Genomic DNA, 12,489 nt, shown 5'->3' on the forward strand with positions numbered 1-12,489 from the left:
GCCATGACAAAGGCCTCCAAGCTCTCTGTTTCTTCCTCTCCCACCAACCCAACTAGTACCTTCATTCGTTTGGCTGAACTGGTCCTCGCCCTCAACAATTTCTCCTTTGAATTCTCCCACTTCCTCCAGACCAAACTGGTAGCCATGGGCACCTGTATGGGCCCCAGCTATGCCTGCCTCTTCGCTGGGTATGTGAAACAAACCATCTTCCGCAGCTAGACCGGCATCATTCCCCAACTTTTCCTCCGCAACACTGATGACTGTATCGGCGGCATGTCATGCTCCCACAAGGAGGTTGAACAGTTCATCAACTTCACCAATACATTCCACCCTGACCTTAAGTTTATCTGGACCATCTCAGACACTTCCCTCCCCTTCCTGGACCTCTGCATCTCCATTTCTGGTGACCAACTCAACAAGGACATCTTCTACAAACCCACCGACTCCCACAGCTACCTGCGCTACATCTCCTCCCCATCCTACTTCCTGTAAAAACTCTAAGCTTTATTCCCAATTCTTCTGCCTCCGCTACATCTACTCCCAGGATGACCAATTCCACCCCAGAACATCCTGGATGGCCTCCTTCTTCAGGAGCCGCAATATGCCCTCCCACATGATCAACAATGCCCTCCAGCACATCTCATCCACTTCCTGCACCTCTGCCGTCGAACCCCACCCTCCAGCCGCAATAAGGACAGAACCACCCAGTCCTCACCTTCCACCCACCAACCTCCATATGCATCTCATCATCCTCCGCCATTTCCACCACCTACAAACGGACCCCACCACCAGGCATATATTTCCCTCCCCACCCTTATCTGTGTTCTGCAAAGACCATTTCCTCCGCAACTCCCTTGTTAGGTTCATGTCACCTACCAACCCACTGTCCACTCCCAGCACCTTCCCGTGCCACCACAGGTCTCCTATATATTGGGAAGACAGGACGCCAACTCGTGGAACATTTCAGAGAACATCTCTGGGACACCCACACCAAACAACCCCATGGCCCCGTGGCTGAACACTTCAACTCCCCCTCCCATTCTGCCAAGGACATGCAGGTCCTGGGACTCCTCCATCACCAAACTCTAGCCATTTGACACCTGGAGGAAGAACACCTCATATTCCGCCTTGGGACCCTGCAACCACACAGGATTAATGTGGATTTCACCAGTTTCCTCATTTCCCCTCCCCCCTACATTATCCCAGTCCCAAGCCTCCAACTTGGCACCGCCCTCCTGACCTGTCCATTACCTTTCCCTTCTATCTGCTCCACCTTCCTCTCTGACCTATCACCTTCACTCCCACCTTCATCTACCTATCACATTCTCAGTTACCTTCCCCCACACTCCTCCCATTTATCTCTCAGCCCCCCAGCCAACAAGCCTCATTCCTGATGAAGGGCTTATGCCCAAAACGTCAATTCTCCCGCTCCTCGGATACTGCGTGACCTGCTGTGCTTTTCCAGCACCAGAGTCTCAGCTCTGATCTCCAGAATCTGCAGTCCTCACTTTCTCCTTTGTCCATGGCAAATCATGTCTCACAAACTTGATTGAGTTTTTTGAAGAGGATTGATGAGGGTAGAGCAATAAACGTGATCTATATGGACTTCAGTAAGGCATTCGACAAGGTTCCCCATGGGAGACTGATTAGCAAGGTTAGATCTCATGGGATACAGGGTGAACTAGCCATTTGGATACAGAACTGGCTTAAAGGTAGAAGACAGAGGGTGGTGGTGGAGGGTTGTTTTTCAGACTGGAGGCCTGTGATCAGTGGAGTGCCACAAGGATCGGTGCTGGGTCCTCTACTTTTTGTCATTTACATAAATGATTTAGATATGAACATAGAAGTTATACCTAGAAAGTTTGCAGATGATGCCAAACTTAGAGGTGTAGTCAACAGCGAAGAAGGTTACATGAGAGTACAATGGGATCTTGACCAGATGGGCCAATGGGCTGAGGAGTGGCAGATGGAGTTTAATTCAGATAAATGTGAGGTGCTGCATTTTGGGAAAGCAAATCTTCACAGGACTTAAACTTAATGGTAAGGTCCTAGGGAGTGTTGCTGAACAAAGAGACCTTGGAGTGCAGGTTCATAAATAGGCTGGGGCTGTTTTCCCTGGAGCATCAGAGGCTGAGGGGTGACCTTATAGAGGTTCATAAAATCATGAGGGGCATGGATAGGATAAATAAACAAAGTCTCTTCCCTGGAGTTGGAGGAGTCCAGAACTAGAGGGCATAGATTTAGGGTGAGAGGGGAAAGATATAAAAGAGACCTAAGGGACAACTTTTCACATGCAGAGAGTGGTACGTGTATGGAATGAGCTGCCAGAGGATGTGGTGGAGGCTGGTACAATTGCAACATTTAAGAGGCATTTGGATGGGTATATGAATAGGAAGGGTTTGGAGGGGTATGGGCCGGGTGCGGGCAGGTGGGACTAGATTGGGTTGGGATATCTGGTCGGCATGGACGGGTTGGATCAAAGGGTCTGTTTCCGTGCTGTATATCTCTATGACTCTAAGAACTGAATATTATTTAAATAGAGAAGGATTGTAGAAAACTACAGTCCTGAGGGAATTGGAAATCCTCACTCACAAAATCACAAAGGTTAGCAAATAAATTCAGTGGATAAATGGGAAGACAAATCAAATGTTGCCTTTTATTTCAAAGGCAATGGAGTATAAAATTAGAGAGCTCTTGTTAAAAATGCTACACAAAACACTCGTCAGCTGACATACTGTGAACAGTTTTCAGCCTTTTCTCTTAGGAAAGATATACTGGAGACAGTTCCAGGGAAAATTCACTAAACTGATCCTGGATATGGAGGGATTATCCTACGTGGACAGATTGTGTATGTTGGCCGTGTACTCATTGGAGTTTAGAGGAATGAGAGTTGACGGGGGGGGGGGTGGGTGCAGGGGATGTGGAAAGGTTGTTTCTCCTTGTGGAGAATCTAGGACCAGAGGACATCATCTCAGAATGAGAAATCACCCATTTACAACAGGAATGAGGAGGGTCACTGGACCTGAAATGCTAACTCTGATTTCTCTCTTCTGGTGCTACCAGACCTGCTGAGCTTTTCCAGCAATATCTTTTTTGTTACTAAATCACCTTATTCTGTCACTGGTATAATGCTAGAGTTATTGATGAGAATTATCAGAGTCAACACACAAGCCAAGCAATAGAAAGGTAATATCTTTTCCAAATTTGTGAAAAGACGGTAGAGATTTGCTGGATTAGAAGATGGAGCCCTATAACGACAGAACATTTGTGAAGCCAGCAATTAACTCTTTGTAAGCATTGTGGAAAATAACAGTTTTGCTTCATAGTTGGTGACATGAATGTCAAACATATCTCACATCAGACCCATTTCGCTCAATTAAAATTGCATTGGATCAACAACCTCCATTGCAGCTTCCAAATAATAAGCCATTTTTCAGAATCCAATTGTAAACATGCAATAAACAGGGAGGAGCAAGTGTGATATTGATCGTTCCAAACCTGTCCAATCCAGCCCAGGACTATCCTGTCTACACGATTGAGGCCTCTGCCCCCCGTCAAATAATCTTATGGGAGAGGTTTAACAAAAAACCTTAGTTACGTTTAAAGAAACTCTCAAGTGTTCCTCTCTCTATATCTGGAGGCAGATGGGTAAACTTTAGGTGACGGGAGTAATTGACACTCCAAATACTAACTTCACAGGAATTGACCAGTGTTCAAGCATCATCAAGGGAGGATTTCAATAACACATTTTTCCTTTTGTTTTCCTCAAATATTATTTTATCCGACTGAAAGATCAGAGTCCTGCTCGGGTACAGGTATCAGCCGCAACACAATCCCAACCTTGGATTAAGTGGGAATTCTTCACTGTGAAGGTAACCTTTCAGCGAATGGGAAGGTACTGAACCACTGAAGGATCACAGAACAACCCAGACCTGTCTTAGTACACAGCTGCACCATTTCCACTGGGAGATAGTATGTCACGATCAGAAGTGGGAACATGGCTGATTTTCACCTTTCAATAGTTGATTGCTGTTTCGGCAATATGTAACAGGATGACATTGTTATGTTTGAGTTAAGAATAAACGGCAGCTCACACAGTGCACATGGATACTCCATGGAATTGCTCTCCACAGAAAGCAGTTTCCTGAACATATTCTACTTTACAAACTGGGTAAATGGTGACAAAGCTAAAGTTTATTTCATACCGATTCCACTACCAAGTGACATATTGCAGTAGGGCTATCAAATAAGAAGATTTGTGAATATTATTTCACAGCAAAACAACATCATGTATGAGAATTTAGGAACATCAGTTATGTGACACTGTGACTTTGCTGCTGTTACTGATTGTGATGATGTGAGGTGTTGACTGATATGATGGGGTAGTAGTAATTACATTAATACGAAAATCAGTTCTTGGTCTTGAGGAATCACCTTTCCATAAATAGAGAAATGTTCTGGATGTAGGTTTGCTCGCTGAGCTGGAAGGTTTGTTTTCAGACATTATGTCACCATATGAGGTAACATCATCAGTGAGCCTCCAGATGAAGCACTGGTGATGTGGCCCCTGTTTTATTTGTGTTTAGGTTTCCTTGGCTTGGTGACATAATTTCCTGTGGTGATGTCATTTCCTGTTCTTTTTCTCAGGGAGTGCTAAATGGGATCCAAGTCAATGTGTTTGTTGATAGAGTTCCAGTTGGAATGCCATGTTTCTAGGAATTCTCGTGCGTAACTCTGTTTGGCTTGTCCTAGGATGGATGTGTTGTCCCAGTCAAAGTGGTGTCCTTCCTCTTCTGTATGTGAGGATACTCGTGAGAGTGGGTCATGTTGTTTTGTGGCTAGTTGGTGTTCATGTATCCTGGTGGCTAGTTTTCTACCCGTTTGTCCAATGTAGTATTTGTTACAATCCTTGCACGGTATTTTGTAAATTACATTAGTTTTGCTCATTGTCTGTATAGGGTCTTTCAAGTTCATTAGCTGCTGTTTTAGTGTGTTGGTGGGTTTGTGGGCTACCATGATGCCAAGGGGTCTGAGTAGTCTGGCAGTCATTTCCGAGATGTCTTTGATGTAGGGGAGAGTGGCTCGGGTTTCTGGGCATGTTTTGTCTGCTTGTTTGAGTTTATTGCTGAGAAATCTGCAGACTGTGTTCGTTGGGTACCTGTTCTTTTTGAATACACTGTACAGGTGATTTTCTTCTGTTATGAAAGAACAATGACTCTCACTAATATCTTTACATGGTGAGGAAGGACAGCATTTCAACTGGGACAACACATCCATCCGGACAAGCCAAATGGAGACAAGTATGACAATTCCTAGAAGCATAGCATTCCAACCAGAACTCTATCAACAAACACATTGACTTGGATCTCATTTACTACCCCCTGAGAAAAAGAACAGGATATGACATCATCACAGGAAGTGATGTCACTAACCCAAGGAAAGCTAAACAGATAAATAAAAAGCAGGCCATACCACCAGTGCTTCATCCTGAGGCTCACTGATAATGTTACCTAGTATGGTGATGAAATGTCTGAAAACAAACCATCCGGCTCAGCATGTCTACATCCAGAACCTTAACCTGAGTAATGAATCTTCTCAAAACTCGCTAAGACCTATGCGTGCAATATGCTAAAAATGGCCCAAAAATGGGAAACCAATACCATCCAACAGAGCGCCACCCATGAACAGCTGTACTTCCTGCACGAATGCCTAAGCAAATAGGTACTACCTAAATGTCTTAAATACAAGCCTCCCCTTAACACCCGACTAGCCAAAAGAATAGCAGAGCAAAACAGTTGCAGAATGCTTAGAGAAATGATTAATGATGCCCACAACAGACTCCAAAAATACAACCGGGCGGCACGGAGGCACAGTGGTTAGCAAGGCTGCCTCACAGCGCCAGAGACCGGGGTTCAATTCCTGCCTCGGGAACTGTCTGTGTGGAGTTTGCACATTCTCCCTGTGTCTGCGTGGGTTTCCTCCGCGTGCTCCGGTCTCCTCCCACAATCCAAAGATGTGTAGGTTAGGTGAATTGGCCATGCTAAATTGCCCGTAGTATTAGGTGGATTAGTTAGGGGTGAATGTAGGGGAATGGGTCTGGGTGGGTTGCTCTTGGAGGGTCGGTGTGGACTTGGATCCCATTTACCATCCCCTGAGAAAAAGAACAGGAAATTACATCACCACAGGAAATGACATCACCAATCCAAGGAAACGTAAACGCAAAGAAAATGCGGGCCATACCACCAGTGCTTCATCTAGAGGCTCACTGATGATGTTACCTCCTATGCTGATGCAATGTTTGAAACCCAACCTTCCAACTCAGTGAGCAAGCCTACATTCAGAACTTCAACCTGAGCTACAAACCTGCTCAAAACTCGATAATGGAGAAATGTTGTTTATTGTGTGGTACTCACAATATGGAAACGTTAGTTATCCTTACAGCAACTGAAAGAGAGTAAGAGCTGGAGGTTGAAGTGTCACTAATTGGAATGCCATGCAGTTATTGAGTCTAATGTATGAGACTGATTATTGTGTTATAGAGATGTACAGCACAGAAACAAATCCTTCGGTCCAACCCATCCATGCCAACCAATATCCCAACCCAATCTAGTCCCACCTGCCAATACTCAGCCCATATCCCTCCAAATGCTTCCTATTCATATACCCATCCAGATGCCTTTTAAATATTGCAATTGTACCAGCCTCCACCATTTCCTCTGGCAGCTCATTCCATACACGTACCACCCTCTGCGTGAAAAAGTTGCCCCTTAGGTCTCTTTTATATCTTGCCTCTCTCACCTTAGACCCATCCCCTCTAGTTCTGGACTCCCTGACCCCAGGGAAGAGACTTTGCCTATTTACCCTATCCATGCCCCTCATGATTTTATAAACCTCTATAAGGTCACCCCTCAGCCTCTGATGCTCCAGGGAAAACAGCCCGAGCCTATTCAGTCTCTCCCTATAGCTCAGATCCTCTAACCCTGGCAACATCCTTGTAAATCTTTTTTGAACACTTTCAAGTTTCACAACATCTTTCCAATAGGAAGGAGATCAGAATTGCATGCAATATTCCAACAGTGGCCTAACCAATGTCCTGTACAGCCGCAACATGACCTCCCAATTCCTGTACTCAATACTCTGACCAATAAAGGAAAGCATACCAAACACCTTCTTCACTATCCTATCTACCTGCTACTCCACTTTCAAGGAGCTATGAACCTGCACTCCAAGGTCTCTTTGTTCAGCAACACTCCCTAGGACCTTACCATTAAGTGTGTAAGTCCTGTGAAGATTTGCTTTCCCAAAATGCAGCACCCTCACATTAAACTGAATTAAACTCCCTCTGCCACTCAGCCCATTGGCCCATCTGGTCCAGATCCTGTTGTAATCTGAGGTAACCCTCTTCGCCGTCCACTACACCTCCAATTTTGGTGTTATCTGCATACTTACTAATTATATCTGTTATACTCACATCCAAATCATTTATATAAATACAGAGTATTGAGTATGATGTGATCCAAAATCATCTCATGTGCTGACATGTGAATATTGAAGATTCAACGTGGTTTTCAGTTCTCTGCCTCTAAGTCAGTCTTGAGATGAAAAGATCTTGCTCAGAGATTTATTGAGAAAGAAATGAAATTAATGTTTAACTTCAATATGGCTGTTCTTCAGAACTCAGAATTTTGCATCTATTTCTCAGGGATTGGTTTGAAATATGAAAACTACAATTGGGAGCGTTGCTATTTATGTGCAGAATGGGATGGCACAGTGGCTCAGTAGTTAACATTGCTGCCTCACAATGCCAAGGACCCAGGTTCGATTCCAACCTTGGGCAACTGTGTGAAGTTTACACATTCTCCCCGTGTCTGTGTGGGTTGCCTCCTGGTGCTTTGGTTTCCTCCCAGAGTCCAAAGATGTACAGGTTAGGGTGGATTGGCCATGCTAAATTTCCCATAGTGTTGAGGGATGCGTAGACTAGGTGCATTAGTCAGGGGGAAATGGAGGGTTGCGGGGTAGGGGAACGGGTCTGGGTGGGATATTCTTCAGAGGGATGGTATGGTCCTGTTGGGCCTAATGGCCTTTTTCCACACTATAGGGATTCTATGGTTCAATGTGTTCAGTCGGTTTCAACTCCACGGCACCATGATTCATTCTGAGCCTCAGTATTGTGAAAAGAAAACACCTAAATGATGTAGAGTAAAAGAAAGCAGAGAGCAGCCATTCAAGAAATAGCCAGAATATTTGGCAATGACACCAATATATTGCTATAGGTGATTCTCCCATTGTTGATGAGGTCTGTTCTGTTCCAGTCAGAGCAGATGTATACCTTCCTCCTCATGTTTAAACCTGCCAGTAGCACACACTCTACAGCACAGACCATACACCATATGCCTCACACTGAAAGTGTAGGGCCTGAGGCTACTGCTAATCTCATCCTGTCAGAAGGCATTGCAGTTTACGTTTGTAACACTCCACTGTGAAGGAGAGATAAAATCTGCTTCCTGAGAATAAGACCCTAGGCCTGAGCACCAACATGGCAGAACAGCCTCTCTCTTTGTCTGAACAGTCTTTCATACAGATAGCATCTCTTTTTAGTCAAACAGACATTAACCAGAGTTGATCAGGGTAAATGATTTTAATAGGAGCCTTACTGTCTCCACTAGACCATTTCAGATCAAGCGACAAGGTCAGGGTTTCTCAAGAAACTTAAATGCACAATAACAACAAAAACAATGTAAATCTATACAGGAGATTTAACATGCAATATTTAATTTTCAAAAGCAGGATGGGAAGAGATGATGTAATTAGAGGAATCGATAGGAACCACAATGCAGTCTATTTGGAGGTGATTAATCTTGTTATACTCTAAACATATCTTAACATTTTACTCACCAAGCTGCAATATATTCACACTGCGGCTCATTTAATTTTTTTCAAAAATAAATATTCTTTAGTTACATCATAATAATGTAATAATAATTATTACCTTCATCCTACAGAGTTAGAATGTTGTTGGAAATATTCATCATACGGCTAGTTAATGAGGTCAGATACCTTCCTTGTACCTTATTCTTCATGGACATCCAGAGTTTGTTTGGTATTTTCCAAAATTCCACATTATTCTTGGATTCTTTACAATTTCTGGGCTGTTTTGCAAATACCATCCAGCTTGCCATCTAATAGGTACAGTAGAGTCCACAGCTGCTGAGAAAAAATATACATATCCAAAAGCAGAGAAATCAAAGGAGGGAAAAATAAGGTCTAGCTTATTTATTAATTGCACATCTGTCATCTTACAAGATTCCACAGAATTACTGGGCCACATTATAGGGTAGTGGTGAGTGTGAGTGTGGGGGCAGGACTGTGGAGTATTTAACATTAGGACATACTTAAGCCTTAGATAAAACTATTATCCTCTCAGTTTGCAACCACATCTCCAGGCCTGTGTTTATTTTGGTCACAGTTTCCTGGCATGAACTCAAACCTTGAGGGAAGGATCAATGATTTCTCCTGAATCTTTCCTTGTCACATTTACCCACATTGTTCTCCAAAGCAGAACTGCACAGTTGTCTACATTTGCCATTCTTGATTCATTTCCCAGACCTTCCCAATCAATTTGTGAGACATTTTCCTCTTCCACATTCCTGATTCTTTCGTACATCACCTCAGAAAGCAACATTAAACACTGACATGCAACTTTGTCATCTATCGTATACCCTCTTGTGATGCAGGTTGACATAAAATAGTCCCTTCAGGGAAGGGTCTGAGTGAGCAATGCTTTACAAAATGTTCCATGGTCTGGTCACTTCTCTATCTCATACATTGGACCATCTTCCATGTTACGGTTTTGTAGCAGGTGCTTGTAACACATTTTTTGTCCTGATAGAGCTCAAACACAATCTGCTGGTTGTTCTGTGGGATCATATCCTGACTCTTGATCATGTTCCTTTGTCGTATCATTCACCTCTTACCTTTATCTTTGAGCTGTCGAGAGGGGCCGACCAGGCTGGGGCTGTTTTCCCTGGAGCGTCGGATGCTGAGGGGTGACCTTATACAGTTTTATAAAATCATGAGGGGTATGGATAGGGTGAATAGACAAGATCTTTTCTCCAGTGTGGGGAAATCTAAAACTAGAGGGCATAGATTTAAGGTGAGAGGGAAAAGATTTTAAAGGGTCCTGAGATGTGACTTTTTCAAAGGGTGGTATGTGTATGGAATGAGCTGCCAGGGGAACTGGTGGAGGCTGGTACAATTACAGCATTTAAAAGGCATCTGAATGGGTATATGAATAGGGGGGACTTACAGGGATATGGGCCGGGTGCTGGCAAATGCACAAGGTGGGATTGGGATGTCTGGTCGGCATGAATGCGTTGGATCAAAGGGTCAGTTTCCCTGATGTATGACTCTTATAAATGACAGTTCAGAGGTTTTGATAGCTTCAATCAGCCATTAAACTGGATTTAAGAGCTATCTTGGGTTATTCTGAAAATCTTCGTTGTCTCTTGATTTTTGTTTCATCGCTGAGGGGTAATGGTATTATGTGCAAGATAAGGATTGAAGATATTTGGTGCTAGTTGTAATGTTTCTGTGATGATTCTGGATTTTGTGCTGGTACACACTGTTCTGCCATTGAGAATATCAGGGCTAAGGTGGGTTTCCACAGGATAAAATTACCTTTGCCCTCACTCAACCCACACAATCTGAGGATTAGGTTGATCCTTGCCTTTGCTGCAGAGTTTATCAGATATTGACAGCTTGGGAGACAATGATCCAGAACCACCCTAAGGTAAGTTAGCAAATCCTCATACCTGTGTGTGGTACTGCAATAAGGAGCACTTAAACTTTACTTTTGTGATAAGATTTCTGAAATAAAATTCAGAGACAAACTGTTATTGGAGAATTTGGACAAGCGTGATTTGGTTTATAATAATCCTCAAAGTATGTTCAAGTCTTCAGCAAGTGGATGCCTATTTAAAAGGCCATCTGCACATCTGAACTGATTTAACAGAGTTGGTGCTATACCAAGGGGGAGGTTGAAGGAGGTCTCATGGTGCAGTCGGTATCAGACCTGCCTTGGAATCAGAAGCTCTAGGCTCAAGACTCATGCCAGGACTTGGTGGACGAGGAAGGTGTGTTTAGAATGAAACCAAACAGGAGCAACTTCCAACTGATGTCAATGGAAAAGTCACCATGGGAAGGACTTGAGACCATCATACCCCAGAGGTAACATTAAACTATTGGAGTGCATTGCCAAGCAAGGTCATGGAACAACACAAGAGTTCATAGTCACCAATGTCCTTTTAGAGCCTGGTATCTGAAGAGAAAGAGAACAATGAGGAGGCCAAAACAGAGCCCTGCGGGAGCCTGATATTCATTTGCTTAGGTCTGATAATCTGTGGTATGTGATGTATATGGTACTCATAGTTGGAAAATGTCCTCAGCAGGCGATGGTCCCTCCATGAATAATCAGATGCATGAGACAAGACTATTAAAACCACTGCAGTTTCAGCTCATTATGAGAACAATTTACTGTGGGTTGCTAGAACAAAGAACAAAGAAAATTTACAGCCAAGGAACAGGCCCTTCGGCCCTCCAAGCCTGAACCGACCCAAATCCACTGTCTAAATCTGTCGCCCAATTCCTAAGCATCTGTATCCCTCTGCTCCCCACCTACTCATGCATCTGACCAGATGCATCTTAAATGAATCTACCATGCCTGTCTCTACTGGCAACGTGTTCCAGGCACCTACCACCCTCTGTGTAAAGTACTCGCCGCGTGTGTCCCTCAATCTTTTCACTTCTCATCTTGAAAGCGTGTCCTCTCATTATTGAATCCTTCATCCTGGGAAAAAGCTGATCTCTATCTACTCTGTCTATATCCTTCATGATTTTGTATACCTCAATCAGGTCCCCCCTCAATCTCCTTTTTTCTAATGAAAACAAACCTAACCTACTCAACCTCTCTTCATAGCTAGCACCTTCCATACCAGGCAACATCCTCGTAACCCTTCTCTGCACCCTCTCCAGAGCGTCCACACTCTTTTGGTAATGTGGCGACCAGAACTATACACAGTATTCTAAATGCGGCCGAACCAACTTCGTGTACAATGTTAACGTAACCTGCCAGCTGTTATACTCAATACCCTGTCCGATGAAGGAAAGCAAACCGTATGCCTTCTTGACTACTCTATCCACCTGTGCAGCCACCTTCAGGGTACAATGGACGTGCATTCCCAGATATCTCTGCTCATCAGAGCGGCACGGTGGCACAGTAGTTAGCACTGCTGCCTCACAGCGCCAGAGACCCGGGTTCATTTCCCGCCTCAGGCGACTGACTGTGGAGTTTGCACATTCTCCCCATGTCTGCATGGGTTTCCTCCGGGTGCTCCGGTTTCCTCCCACAGTCCAAAGATGTGCAGGTTAGGTGAATTGGCCATGCTAAATTGTCCGTAGTGTTAGGTAAGGGGTAAATGTAGGGGTCTGGGT

General features: G+C 44.1%; 1 long non-coding RNA gene across 1 annotated transcript in view; it reads right to left on the reverse strand.

Annotated features, from left to right (window-relative positions):
* Window positions 1-12,489, reverse strand: part of LOC122556953 — a 24,055-nt gene that overhangs the window by 4,159 nt on the left and 7,407 nt on the right. Inside the window, exon 2 of the long non-coding RNA XR_006313723.1 lies at window positions 8,990-9,204. This is a non-coding gene — a long non-coding RNA (uncharacterized LOC122556953). The remainder of the gene's footprint in view (window positions 1-8,989; window positions 9,205-12,489) is intronic.

Source organism: Chiloscyllium plagiosum, chromosome 14 (assembly GCF_004010195.1).
Source record: "Chiloscyllium plagiosum isolate BGI_BamShark_2017 chromosome 14, ASM401019v2, whole genome shotgun sequence".
NCBI classification, from domain to species: Eukaryota; Metazoa; Chordata; class Chondrichthyes; order Orectolobiformes; family Hemiscylliidae; genus Chiloscyllium; species Chiloscyllium plagiosum.